At 47.0% G+C, this 15130-nt stretch overlaps 1 protein-coding gene across 1 annotated transcript in view; it reads right to left on the bottom strand.

Annotated features, from left to right (window-relative positions):
- Positions 1-11370, bottom strand: part of LOC143766141 (uncharacterized) — a 49562-nt gene extending 38192 nt beyond the window's left edge. Inside the window, exon 1 of the mRNA XM_077253598.1 lies at positions 11249-11370. The gene's annotated coding sequence lies outside the window, so the exon portion shown is untranslated. The remainder of the gene's footprint in view (positions 1-11248) is intronic.
- Positions 11371-15130: the final 3760 nt, after the last annotated feature.

Genomic DNA, 15130 nt, shown 5'->3' with positions numbered 1-15130 from the left:
GGCGCCGGATTTGATTTGAAAACAGCGCGGAGGGGGAGGTTCCCAGCGCCAAAGAAGCCTTGAGTGACGGCAGTGTGGCGTGTGCAGCAGGGGGGTTAAGGCCTGCCTCCATGGCTAAAGACAGGTATTTTTGCGAAATTATAAAACGCTTTATTTCTGCTTTGACTGCACCAATAACTAAAAGAGCCACCTTGTCAGAATGCAGCATTACTGCTGCACAAGGTGGCTCTTTTAGATTATAACGGCTGGAGGGGGTGACAGAGTCCCTTTAATGTGGGTACATTTAGAACAGAATAGAACAAACTTATTAAACTCTAGATTTATTGTATAAAAATAAAGTACAGCGCTTAAAAAACGGACAAATAAATGGCATCACATTTACACACAATTAAAGGGAACCTGTCACCCCCCTCAGGCGTTTGTAACTAAAAGAGCCACCTTGTGCAGCACAAATGCTGCATTCTGACAAGGTGGCTCTTTTAGTTATGATGCCTGCACACGCTGAAATAAACGTTTATAAAATTTGCCCCCTCATACCGTGAAACCGTACACAGGCCCGGAGTGACGGCTGTGCTGCGTCTGATTAGGAAGGAAAGTCCCGCCCCAGGGACGGTTTCACGGTATGAGGGGGCACATTTTATAAACGTTTATTTCAGCGTGTGCAGGCATCATAACTAAAAGAGCCACCTTGTCAGAATGCAGCATTTGTGCTGTACAAGGTGGCTCTTTTAGTTACAAATGCCTGAGGGGGGTGACAGGTTCCCTTTAAAAATAGTTAAAAAAAAAAACGAGTTAAATACAGAAACGTCTTATGGATTGTAGCTTCTGGCGGAGGAGATCACCACAGAAATTAGGACAGATCTACAATTCCCATTGTCCCTCCTGGATCTGACAATGAGATATTGTAACGGACCTCAGGTGAGAAAAGGATGGGTAATTGTATGCACAGAGAGATGGTAGAAACACTTGATATCATATTTCTGTGGTTTCCTCAGGGTTAAAATTCTGGATACTTTAATCCACAGAATCAATTATGTCTCCCGATTACAGATGTATCCGTGGATGCTGCCGATATCAGATTTCTGATAATATGGCATCGTAATATTGCATTTCCATTGTGCAATGTGACGTAGAGACATCCAGTCTGCATCAGGGACAATTATCTTTGATGTAGCACCTATTTGCTGATGAGGAAGCACAGAGTAAGGCTATGTGCACACGTCCCGAATTGCCACTGAAATTTCTGCGGCAATTCGGCAACTGTGCAGCAGGTAAAACGCATGCGGAATTGGCATGTGTTTTCCCGCTAAACACTAGCGTTTTACAAGCGTAATTAGCTTGCAGAATGCTAGCATTTTCCAAGCGATCTGTAGCATCGCTTGGAAAACTGATTGACACGTTGGTCACAATTGTCAAACATAGTGTTTGACAAGTGTGACCAACTTTTTACTATTAATGCTGCCTATATTAAAAATAATAAAAAAATAAGAAATCGTGATATTCTCACCTTCCGGCGTCCCTCACAGCGTTCCCACTCCTTGCGATGCTCCCGTTCCCAATAATGCCTAGCGGCAATGACCTCAGATGATGTAGCGGTCTCGCAAGACCCACGTCATCACAGGTCATTGCCGCAAAGCATCACTGGGAACGGAAGCATCGCGAGGAGTGGGATCGCTGTGAGGGAAGCCGGAAGGTGAGAATTTATTGTTTTAATTTTTTTTTTTTTTTTTAACAATTATATGGTTCCCAGGGCCTGGAGGAGAGTCTCCTCTCCTCCACCCTGGGTTACCAACCGCACATGATCTGCTTACTTCCCTAAAGGTGGGCATAGCCCCATGCGGAAAGTAAGCGGATCAATGCATTCCTATGTCTACGGAATCCAAGCGATTCCGCACAAGGAATGAACGTACTGCGTTTTTTTTCCCGGAATGCGATTCCGCCGCGGAAAAAAACGCAACAAGTGCAAAAAAATTGCAGATTGCATTCTAATAATAGGATGCTTAATATGCGGTTTTTTCACTGTTTTATCGCGAAAAAACGGGAAAATTCCTGAACGTGTGCACATAGCCTAAAAGTTTGCTCTTCCAGAAACTGTCAGCTACTCACTATGTTTTTTAACACAATTCATAACATTAAACATAAATTGAATGCTAAATAAGACGTCTCCTCCATGCTCCCAATCACTGCTATATTGGTCATTTTATCAGCCACTGATTGGCTGTAGAGATTACGTATATTAACCTGTTCATGACAAATGACATATAAGTACGTTATATGTCCTGTCTCTCCCTTTGATGAAGGCTTTGGCGCTGATCCTACATCTTTTCAGGCACATGACCGCTGATCTGATCAGCGGTTATGTGCCCCTAACAACCACGGGTGGATCGCGATTCCACGATAGCGATTACTGTTAACTTGTTAAATGCCGCTGTCAATCTCTAACAGGGGCACTTAACATGTATGTGCCAGAAGAGCGTTACTAACTCCACCCATCGGTGCCCCGTCACATGATCGCAGGGCGCATACATTTGACATGACAACCGAGGGTGTGCATGAGATCCCCGTGCTTGTCATGGCTGATCTGCTATGAGCGCCTCCTGTGGCAAGCATTCATGGCAGATGAGCATTCATGCAGCACAAGCGATCAGATCGCAGCTTCAAGTCCCCTTAGGAGACTATTGAAGCAAGTAAGAAAAATATGTCTTTAAAATATTTTAAAAATTAAAAAAATATAAGAGTTCAAATCACCCTCTTTTAACCCATTCAAAATAAAACAATGAAAAAAAAAACATATTTAGCATAGCCGTGTTCAGAAACGCCCAATCTATCAAAATATAAAAAGAATTAAACCAATTGGTAAACCGATATGAACAACAAGGTGTAGGCAGGCACTACCGCCGGGGATCACCTATAACATGCTACAAGACAACACAGTATAATGAACAAAAAAGAAGAAAAGGGTAGCATGCAAAATGAAGGGATCACCCCAAAGATTTTCCAAAATGTAACAAATTTTATTAAACCACACACTTAGACCACTACAAAAAACAGTTTAAAAACACTTAAAAATTTGCAAAAACATGCCCGGTGCCACCTTTCCATCTCATCAGCTTTTATTGCCCCGATCCACCACGTGGGGTTGCTACCTTGGAGGCCTGGTACATTTGGTCAGGTAGTATAGGATGCCCTGTGGTCTGGCTATTTGTTAGCTATGGGGGGACTCTCATTTCATGTTCCCTCAGGTAACCTTTAGGGTGGCACTGTGGTTTTGACCTCATCATGGGTCTGGTTTCTATCTCTTATTTGCTATGTTTTTGCAAATTTTTAAGTGTTTTTAAACTGTTTTTTTGTAGTGTTCTAAGTGTGTGGTTTAATAAAATTTGTTACATTTTGGAAAATCTTTGGGGTGATCCCTTCATTTTGCATGCTACCCTTTTCTTCTTTTTTGTTCATTAAACCAATTGGTAAACAGCGCAACAAGTAAAAAATTCACAACATCAATTTTTTTTATTTTTTTTTTTTGGGGGGGGGGGGGAGGTCATCACAACATTGCAACAAAATGCAGTAACAGGCGTTCAAAACATCGTATCTACCCCAAAATGTTGTTAATAAAAACGTCAGCTCGGCGCACACAAAGTAAGCCCTTACCCGGCCCCAGATCCTGAAAAGTAGAGATGCTATGGGTCTTTTTTTTACCACTTAAAATAAATAAGAACCTATACATGTTTGGCATCTCCGAACTCCTAATAACCTGGAGAATCATAAAGGCAGGTCAGTTTTAGCATTTACTGAACATGGTAAAAAAAAAAACAAACAAAAAAAAAAAAATTGTGCAATTGGACTTTTTTTCCAATTTCAACACCCTTGGATTTTTTTTCCGTTTTCCAGTACCCTATATGGTAAATTCAATGGTGTCCATCAAAAGTAAAACTCGTCCAGCAAAAACAAGCCCTCAAATCTCCATATTGATGACAAAATAAAAAGTTATAACTCTGAGAAGCAAAAAGGGAGCAAAAAACGAAAACCAAAAAATGGGAAATTGGCCCAGGGATGAAGGGGTTAATACTGACCAGGAAATGCAGAGATTGGCGGGGAACCCAAGCAGTGGTGGTCCAGAAGTTGTGGGCGGGACCATTAATACGACTATTACTATTTTATTATTTTACAGTAGTCAGTTTTTCTTTACATCTACTAATAAATCCTACATCTTTTAGGCCACACACACAACAAGCAGTTTTTTCCTTGGACTCTTCGGCTGAATATGTTTCCCATAGACGCATCTTCCATAACGGTAATTCATGTCCCATTTACTGACACTGGAATCGGCATTAGCAATACTGCAGGAGATATTCATTACACGTGACATGAGAAATAACTACTCAATGATGAGGACCACATCTTCATTTTCTACTATGGATCTATACACATTAGGGAGGAGCGGATCAATGGATGTTCGGGTGCGTTTAAACTGTAGTTCAGTTTAGTATCCGAACTTGACCCCGAACCAAAATCCAATAAAAGTCAATGGGGACCCCAAGTTTGGTGTTTTAAATTGGCTGTAAAATGGTCATAGTAAGGGCTAAGGGGCTGCAAAAGGAAGCAAAATGGGGGTTAGGCTACTTTCACACTAGCGTCGGGCTCAGCCCGTCGCGATGCGTCGGGCCGAGGTCCCCGACGCTAGCGTTGTCTCCGCCGCACAACGGGGGCAGCGGATGCATTTTTCCAGCGCATCCGCTGCCCCATTGTGAGGTGCGGGGAAGTGCGGGGAGGTGGGGGCGGAGTTCCGGCCGCGCATGCGCGGTCGGAAAAAGCGGACCGTCGGGAGCAAAAATCGTTACATGTAACGTTTTTTGCTCCCGACGGTCCGCCACAGCACGGCGCAACCGTCGCACGACGGTTGCGACGTGTGGCAATGCGTCGCAAATGCGTCGCTAATGTTAGTCAATGCAGAAAAACCGCATCCTGCAAGCACTTTTGCAGGATGCGTTTTTTCGGCAAAACGACGCATTTGCGACGTATTGCAGTTAACGCTAGTGTGAAAGTAGCCTAAGAGCAAGACAATTGCAAACGAATATGGATAGGAAAAGGACTTAAAATAAATTAGAATAAAATAAAATAATATTCCTGAACAACGAGGCGGAGGTCCAAGTGGAGGAGGAAGTGGAGGTGGAAGAGACGTAGGAGGAGGAAGCCAGCACTGTTTTTTTGTGGGAGGAGGGTTTGGGGGGTACTCTGAAAACAGGCTCTGTGGGGGTACTCTGCATACAGGCAGTGTAATAATCTGCTAGCTACTCTCTTTATACAGGTCGTGTAATACTCTGCATTTTTGTGGGATTACAAAAAATGAGGAAAGCATTAAAAAGGGGACGTGGCCGGGTTGCTGCTGGTGGTGGGGCAGCTGCTGCAGGGAGAGAGGACGTGGCCGATCTGTGCCTGCTATGGGCTGAAATGTAACACCTTCCTCTGGTGTGCGCAAGCGACAGGACGTTCTGTGTAATTTCGTATAAGGCCTGAGTATCGCTGGATGAATGGCGAGTTCCTTCGCTATGTTTTCCTCCCGGTCCCCTGCTGAAACGGCAGACTTTGCACCTGCGGCCCATGGGCATCTGTCGTCCACCTCACCTCCTTGCAAATCAGGCAAGCAGTCTGAGCCCCAAGTCATGCAGCAGTCACTTCTGCTTTCTGATGACTTTGCTGGCTGTGGTACAGTAGGCATCCACCTGGCCCTGCCCCACAATTGGAAGAGATTGAGTTCACTGGTGCCCAATCACTTGTTCTGTTTGAGGATGTGTATGTGGGAAGGGTAGTGCAAACGGTCAGTGGACCACCGCAGTGCATCTCTGATGATGACAAAAGACAGGCGCCAACTGCTGCGGATTTCTGCTGTGTGTAGACTGCAAAGAGATCAGGGGTAAAGACTATGTGGAACATCATGTGGGGGATTATTATTATTTATGCTTAGAGCACCACTGATTCTCTGGTAATATACATGAGGAGGGATCACATACAAAGAGCAAAAATAAATTACAATGAACCAACTAATAGTGACAGACAGGTACAGAGCAAAGAAGACCCTACCCTTATGGCCTTACATTCCACAGAATAGTGGGGAAGGGGACAGTAGGTTCAGGGGTTTCAGCAGCTCCGTTGTTGGTGAAGAAGCAGTTCTGGTAGTGGTAAGGTGGCAGCGGTGTCATTGCAGGTTGTAAGCTGTTCTGAAGAGATGGGTTTTCAAGTTCCACTTGAAAGTTACAAATGTAGGGATAATGGCATGTGTTCAGCCACAAAATTCTACAGGATGGGGGATACTTGTGAGAAGTCATGCAGGCGATTGGATGAAGAACATACAATTGTGAGGAGAGAAGGAGGTCTTTGGAGGACCACAGATTACGTGGCGGGATATACTGGGATATTAGTTCAGAGATGCCTATGAGTAAAGGTACCTTCACACTAAACGATATCGCTAGCGATCCGTGACGTTGCAGCGTCCTGGCTAGCGATATCGTTGAGTGTGACAGGCAGCAGCGATCAGGATCCTGCTGTGATATCGCTGGTTGTTGAATAAAGTTCAGAACTTTATTTGGTCGTCAGACCGGCGTTTATCTTCAGGTTTGACACCAAAAGCAACGATACCAGCGATGTTTTACGCTGGTAACCAGGGTAAATATCGGGTTACTAAGCGCAGGGCCGCGCTTAGTAACCCGATGTTTACCCTGGTTACCAGCGTAAAAGTAAAAAAAACAAACAGTACATACTCACCTGTGCGTCCCCTGCCATCCGCTTCCTGCTCTGACTGAGCGCCGGCCCTAAAGTGAAAGTAAAAGCACAGCGGTGACGTCACCGCTCTGCTGTTAGGGCCAGCGCTCACACAGTGTAGGAAGCGGACGCCGGGGGACGCGCAGGTGAGTATGTACTGTTTGTTTTTTTTACTTTTACGCTGGTAACCAGGGTAAACATCGGGTTACTAAGCGCGGCCCTGCGCTTAGCAACCCGATGTTTACCCTGGTTACCCGGGGACCTCGGCATCGTTGGTCGCTGGAGAGCGGTCTGTGTGACAGCTCTCCAGCGATCAAACAGCGACGCTGCAGCGATCTGCATCGTTGTCGCTATCGCTGCAGCGTCGCTTAATGTGAAGGTACCTTAAGGACATAAAGTCCGAAACGCATCAGGCGTGCGGGGGATGTTTGTCCCTTGAGACTCTATGATATGTATGTTTTTAACTTTTTACAAACAATGGATTAAATAAAAGACAAAACTAGAATTTTTAGGGAAATCACCTGGTGCTGGTTTTTCCTTTTTTGACTGAATTTACAAGTGGACCCCAGCCACATTGAACCTGGCACCCGTGGTCCTGTGATAATCTGGTGAGGCTGAAAACGTTTTAGCGCATGTCCTACCATCACCAAGGATTGGTGGATGCTTTTTGGATCTTTCTCTGTCCACGTTGACTCCTCCTACTGCACTTCCTTCACCGCCTCCTCATCCAGTCAGAGTAACAACTGCACGACAAACTTCAGCAGTTCCAGAGAGAAACAACAGCAGGCTGTTCTGAAACTCATCTGTTTGGGAAAAAAAATCCCACACCACACAGGAGCTATGGACTGAGATCAAACAACAGACTGATGAGTGATTGGTGCCGCTGAACCTCAAGTCTGACCTGCTGGTGTGCGATAAAGGGTGAAAAGTCATAGAATCTCTGGGCCTTACGGCTTGAAGCACAACCCTTGCCTGGCACATGTGAATTTAGCGGTGCATAGCTTCCTGAAAAATTACCTTGAGATGTCAGAGCTGCTGCAGTAAGTGCGGGCCGTCTGTGCGCACTTTTGGCATTCTCACACTGCTGCTTGCAGGTCTGCGCTGCAGCGTCACTTCTGCCTTCCCTCTCACCGCCTCATATGTAATGTACCCAACAAGGTGGAACTCCACCTTGTATATGCTGGAGAGACTGTGCGAGCAGCAGCAAACGATAGTGGGGTTTCAGCTGTAGCACACAAAGGTGAGTCGCTCTGCGGAACACCACTTTACGACCAAAGAGTGGGCCTCCAAGCGGGACATGTGTGCCATGTTGCGCTGCTTCGAGTACGCCACGAACATGGCCAGTGCTCATGAAGCCATCATCAGCGTTACTATCCTGCTTCTATGTTTCCTCGAAAAAAACGCTTCAGGTGATCATGAATGAGGTGGTGGCACAGGAGGAAGAACAGGGACCATTCACACCATTAGCATGGCCAGTCGTCCACACATGGCTCAGAGGATGGTTTCCTGTACCAACATCGGCCAGGTACAAAACTGTCCAGCCAGGGGACATTTTTTTGAAGATGAAGAATCATGGTCACAGCAGGGTGGCACTCAAAGGGTTCAGCTCAAGGGTATCACTGCAATGTGGGTGGATACAGAGGACCCAGATGATACACCTCAAACTGAGGGAGGTTTGTCATTGCCTCTGGGCACTGTGGTGCGGTAACTGTTACAGCCAGGGCGCGCTGTGTGTGCTTCAGGATGCGCTTGGAGGCATAATTATGGTGATGACACAAAGTCCGGCAGGATTGTAAATGGCCGGTATGTGTCGCAGAGGTGCTCTGCGCTGTAAGCCCAAAATTATATGGTTATGCTGGGACTTACAGTTCCACAAGAGTTTGTTGTGTTTACTTATAAGGGCGGGCTTATAGGGTTAGCTGGTGAGCTGGGCGGGACTGGCTAACTACACACACTCCCATCTAGGGGAGTGGTTACAACCATATGTGACTGAGGTCTGGTCACATGGTCAGAGTGTATGGATCTGTTTGGTCCATGTGCAAGGTCCTGGACGGTCGGTGTTGGAAGCTCCTGTGAGTGGAGTCTTCCTGGAAGCACCTGAGAGACCGTGGACCTGGCGGTCTGTGTTGGAAGCTCCTGTGAGTGGAGACTTCCAAGAAGCACCTGAGAGACCGTGTACCTGAATGCTCAGTGTTGGATTGTCCTGGGATGGACTGGAGTCCTGCAAGCACCTGGTGACCATGGACTGATGGCCTGTGTGATGGAAGTACCTGTGATTGGACTTCCTGGAAGCGCATGGAGAGGCTGCATCTACAGAGCCTGAGACGGTTTCTGTTTTGGGGAAGCTACAGTTCCTACTATGGGTCGGGACTATCCGAGGTGCCCTGGACACAAGGACGGTGATCCTAGTGAGGCAGCTTTCCCCTGGCAGGAGTGAGTGTGTGGAGCCTGAGCTCCTGAAAGGTAACCCTGGACAAAGGGGATTGTAATATATGGTAGAGATGTTTATCTGCTGCATGAACAGACTGGTGGTCATGATAAGTTCATGGATGTAATGAAATAGACTGTATGTTATGTGGTTTATGTTGTTTAATAAACCAAATAGACTGTCTTAAGTAGAGAAATCGTGCCTGAGTGCTTAAAGGGAACCTGTCACCTGAATTTGGCGGGACCGGTTTTCGGTCCGATGGGCGGTGTTTTCGGGTGTTTGATTCACCCTTTCCTTTCCCACTGGCTGCATGCTGGCCGCAATATTGGCTTGTAGTTCATTCTCTGTCCTCCGTAGTACACGTCTGCACAAGGCAATCTTGCCTTGCGCACACGCAGTATGCTTTGCCCAACTGCGGGCAAAGCCGAAAAGCATTAGTGCGCATGCGCCGGTGCACTATGTCCCGGAACACAGCGAAATACTTCTGGGACATAGTGCGCCGGCGCATGCGCACTAATGCTTTTCGGACCGAAAACCGGCCCCGCCAAATTCAGGTGACAGGTTCCCTTTAAATCCCGTGCCAAGCGAGTGTTCCCCAACCCACACGTAGCGTTTCACCACAGCACACATGAGCCAATACATGTTGCTGTGCCTCTGCAAAGACCGCCAAGTTCCCCAGATTGTTTCAAGAAGTGATTACTAGCTGTCAACCCTGCTGGATCCCTGCTACAAGCACAAAATCATTACTTCCGTCACTGGAGCGTGGTCAGAAAATGTGGGAACACAAGCACACGCTGGTATACATACTAAAAACAGCATCCGCACATGACATTGGGGGCTCAGTGGAAGCACAAGGCAGAGGAGAAGGAACTTGTCAACGCAGCTAGGGTACTGGCACCACCTTGGAAGTTATCAAGGCCGAAATGTGGAAAACCTTCCACCACAGCCAGCACCACATCTGATAAGGTCTCTATTATAAGGAGGCAGCGTTTTGGGTATGTCTTTGCAGCACTCACTCAGGATTAATAGGTTACACACAAAAAAATGCAACTGACCCAGCTGGTTCCTGTACAGACCAGATATCCTGACACCGCAGTCCCTAGTGGTGCCTGCAAGTAGACAGATAGCCCTAACCACAGAACTAGGACTTGGCAACTCGGACTTAACCTGCCTCAATGGCCATCAAGTTGCTTCAAATTCCTCTTTAAGAACCGGAGGGCAGAGCGGAATGTGAATTAACTACAAGAGAAGTGTGCTGAACATAGGAAAGATGCCAGAGTGAGTAAAGTAAATAACGAAATAAAAACAAAGAATAAAGCAATTACTGTTAACAAATATACGGCAGCACTGTGGGGACATTATACTCTGTGTGGGGGATGGCGGCACTGTGGAGACATTATACTGTGTGTGTGGGAGGGTGGCGGCACTGTGGGGACATTATACTGTGTGTGAGGGGATGGCGGCACTGTGGGGAGATTATACTGTGTGTATGGGGGGAGATTATACTGTGTGTATGGGGGGATGGCGGCACTGTGGGGAGATTATACTGTGTGTGTGGGGACATTATACTGTGTGTGGGGGGATGGCGGCACTGTGGGGACATTATACTGTGTGGGGGGGAGTGGCGGCACTGTGGGGACATTATACTGTGTGTGGGGAGGATGGCGCACTGTGGGGACATTATACTGTGTATGGGGGGATGGCGGCACTGTGGGGAGATTATACTGTGTATGGGGGGATGGCGGCACTGTGGGGAGATTATACTGTGTGTGGGGGGATGGCGGCACTGTGGGGAGATTATACTGTGTGGGGGGGGATGGCGGCACTGTGGGGACATTATACTGTGTGTGGGGGGATGACGGCACTGTGGGGACATTATACTGTGTGCGGGGGGATGGCGGCACTGTGGGGACATTATACTGTGTGTCAGACAGGAGCGCTGTACTATGGGAGCAATATGTGTTTCCTGACTTCCGGTTCTTCATAGCTGGGTCGTATGTATCTATCAGAGGAGAAGGAAGAAAGCGTTATAGTCCTTACTAATGGGGAATCTCCAGCACCTACCTCCACCTGCAGAGCCGCACACCACATATATGGTGGGTAAAGGACCTTTGCTGACGTCATGCCCATGTGACGGGATGATGACACAGGAGGGGCGGGGCCTCACAGCACAGACCTGATCCCAGGAAGGAAGCTGTGGTGCTAATGACACTGACGAGTGAGGGGTCCGGGGCAGATGAGGGGATGTTCCTGTATGGGGGCTGCACAGGGAACGGGGGATTTATCGGATTGTGTGTGAGGAAGGAGGTGCTGCTATTTGCGTGGGGCTGCCTGCTGAGGCTCTGTGTGTGGAAGAAGAGGGTTCTGTTATTTGCTTCCTTGTGGCAGGGGGTGATGTCACTTGCGTGGGGCTGCATGTGGTTTAGTGTTACTTGTCTGGGTCTCCTTGTGGGGGCTGTGCGGGGAAGGGGGTGATGGTGAGGGCTGTAAAGGGAGGGGGTGCAGAGGTGTATCTAGCGTTTCTGGCACCCGGGGCAAGAATTCACTTTGGCCCCCCCTCCCCCCCAAGGACATATGCGCCCGACCCCCCCCCCCCCCCCCCGTCAGCTCCATCATTGCCCTCCCCCCACACACACACAGACACCATTCACTTCTCTGCACATTCCCCTGCAGCGCGATATATATATATATACACACAATACTGAGCCACACACACACACACACTCACATACACACACATATACACACACATTCACACACTCACATATACACACATTCACACATACACACACATACATATACACACACACTCACATATACACACATTCACACATACACATTCACACACACACACACACACACCTCTCACCTCTCCTCGCGCTCTGCCGCAGCATCTCATCGCCTTCCTCTCACACAGCCGGGCGCTGAATGATGACGTCATCCAGCGGCGCGTCTGTGTGAGAGGAAGCAAGAGGAAGACAGATCGCAGGGCAGCGGAGCTGCGGGGATTTCTCCCTGCCCGCCGCAGCCACTCTGCAGGGGCCCCCCTCCACCTCTGCACACATTGGGAGCCGGCACTCTGCAGCTTCTCTGTGCCGGCTGTCAGCTTGACAGTTGGCACAGAGAACAGCTGACCCCCAGACCGGGGGCGGCAGAATGCAGCCGCCGGGGGAGACACTGCGGACCGCCGAATTAGGCGGCCCGACTGCGCCCCCCTGCCGGCTGCGCCCGGGGCACTTGCCCCGGCTGCCCCCCCCTAGATACGCCACTGAGGGGGTGTAATTACTTACATGAGACTCTATCTGAAGGGGCTGCATGGTGAGGACGGAGTTTGGTTTTGCACATAAAGCTCATTTTCCAAGGTGTCCGTCTTGGCTACACCATAGAGGTGACGAGGCTGAAGTTGGTTTCTTATTCATCAGTTTCTTATTCGGCAGTTTTTTCTTTTCTTTTTTTTTAAAGGTTTAACAATAAAAAAAATAATCATCACAATAATAACACACAATGCAGTGAAGAGCCCTGATGTGAATACACATAACGGCTACAAAAATTATAAAACTGGCACAAAAATGGGCATCAAAGTGGGCACCGAAGGGCGTTAATGAAAGGGTTAAATGACTTTGGGCCACTGATCTCACACTGCAGATATATATAGAACAGGGAGCCCCACATCAAACCCAGGTATCTCCAGCCTGGCCCAAATGGGCTCTGGGCATCAGAACTGGCAGGAGGGACCTGGGTTTGATGTGGGCCATCACTATCTGTGTATTCTCAGTGTGAGATCAGTGGCCCAAAGTCATTTAACCCTATAAAAACACCAGTTACTTAGTCAAATGGCCAAAATCGACTGCCCACTTTGATGCCAGTTCTGATGCCCAGAACCCATTTGGGCCAGGCTGGAGATACCTGGTTTTGATGTGGGGTTCCCTGTTCTATATATCTGCAGTGTGATATCAGTGTCCCAAAGTCATTTAACCCTTTCATTAACGCCCTTTGATGCCCATTTTTGTGCCAGTTTTATAATTTTTGTAGCTGTTTTTAAGTGTATTCACATCAGGGCTCTTCGCTGCATTGTGTGTTATTATTGTGATGATTATTTTTTTTATTGTTAAACCTTTAAAAAACAAAAGAAAAAAATTGCCGAATAAGAAACCAACCTCAGCTCCGAATAAGAAAATGGACAAATAAGAAACCAACTTCAGCCTTGTATGGAGGTCATTCTTATCCTGAGAGGGACAAGAAACACGAGTGGTTAAAAAGCTCCTCTCACCCCCACCCTTCAGTGTCTTTTACAAGTGCCACACTGGGATGGATATAACAATATCTTATTGAATCTTCCCATACAAATGTTAAATCGCATGAGTTTTCCATAATTACAAAGGCAGGAAATCTAACCGTGATGTCAGGATGGACTCCTGGAAATACAATTACTGGTAGGGCTAATTACCGTTTTACAGGATGTCCCTCCTGACAGCACCATGGAGATTAGGGCAGGAGAACTGCCTGGAGAACCTTTCTACCAAAAGCAGTCTGCTGCCCTGATAACACATCTAATTTATATTGCTTGCAAAACATGTTCAAGCTGGACCAAGTTGTTGCCCTGCAAATTTGAGCTACTTAAGTCCCCGCTCTCTCTGCCCAGGAAGTGGAGACTGCCCTAGTTGAATGAGCTTTTAAAATCTCCAGAGGGAGTTTTCTTTCTGATGAATAGGCCAGGCCTATTGCGGATCTAATCCATTTTGCTATAGTAGACTTGGATGCTTTCTTCTCCTTAATTTTCCCCCAAATTAAGTAAAGAAATTGATGTCCTGTCTCCAATCCTGGGTAGCTTCTAGGTAGCACATGACTGTAAAGAGAGGAGAAAGTACTCCTGATTTCTGGAATGGTGACAAAATGAGGGCATGATAACTTCCTGTTTCTTATTTGAGGAAGATACTATTTTGGGAAGAAAAGCTGGATCAAACATGAGGACTACTCGGTCATCTAAAACCTGCAGGTATGGATCTCTAATGGCCAAGGATGAAATTCCCCAATTCTCTTAGCGGAGGTGATGGCCACAAAGAAAGCTGTCTTAAACGAAAGTCTGCTTATGTCACTTATAGGGTTGTTTATATAAGGCATTGAGTACTAAGGTCAGATCCCATGGAGGCACTCATTTTCTTGCCAAGGGTCTCACAGTCTGTGTATTGCCCTAGAAAATCTAGCTACCTAGGGTGAGAGGCTAAAGGTACCTTCACATTAAGCGACGCTGCAGCGATAGCGACAACGATGCCGATCGCTGCAGCGTCGCTGTTTGATCGCTGGAGAGCTGTCACACAGACCGCTCTCCAGCGACCAACGATGCCGAGGTCCCCGGGTAACCAGGGTAAACATCGGGTTACTAAGCGCAGGGCCGCGCTTAGTAACCCGATGTTTACCCTGGTTACCAGCGTAAAATGTAAAAAAAACAAACAGTACATACTTACATTCGCGTCCCCCGGCGTCCGCTTCCTGCACTGACTGAGCACTGAAAAATGTAATATGGACAAGCCATTGTGTTGATGGTATATATATATCTTTATTAAATATGGCGCACCAGACAAAATCCCATCATTATACAATAGAAAATTTGCAAACAAATGTCACGAAACCCCCCCACAATACCAAAATTGTCCCCCCCCCCCCCATTTTTTATTATTTATATTCCTATTCCCCCCAGTTGTATGAGAGAGAAGAGACCTGATGCTGAAACGGCCTAATTGAAAAGAATGTCCCATGAGCCAAAAGCCCTGATCCTACAAAAAAAAAAATATATATATATATATCCCATGAGCCAGGATGTCCAAATCAATGAAGGGGAAAAAAAAAACAAAACATAATAGTGTGTATACAAAACACATGCTAAATTATTGTAAATAATAGTCACACCAATAATCAGACCCCAGACACGTGCCTACAGTAAAATCC

This window comes from Ranitomeya variabilis, chromosome 4 (genome assembly GCF_051348905.1).
Source record: "Ranitomeya variabilis isolate aRanVar5 chromosome 4, aRanVar5.hap1, whole genome shotgun sequence".
In the NCBI taxonomy this organism is placed as follows: domain Eukaryota; kingdom Metazoa; phylum Chordata; class Amphibia; order Anura; family Dendrobatidae; genus Ranitomeya; species Ranitomeya variabilis.
This window is presented reverse-complemented; position numbering and strand designations above follow the sequence as displayed.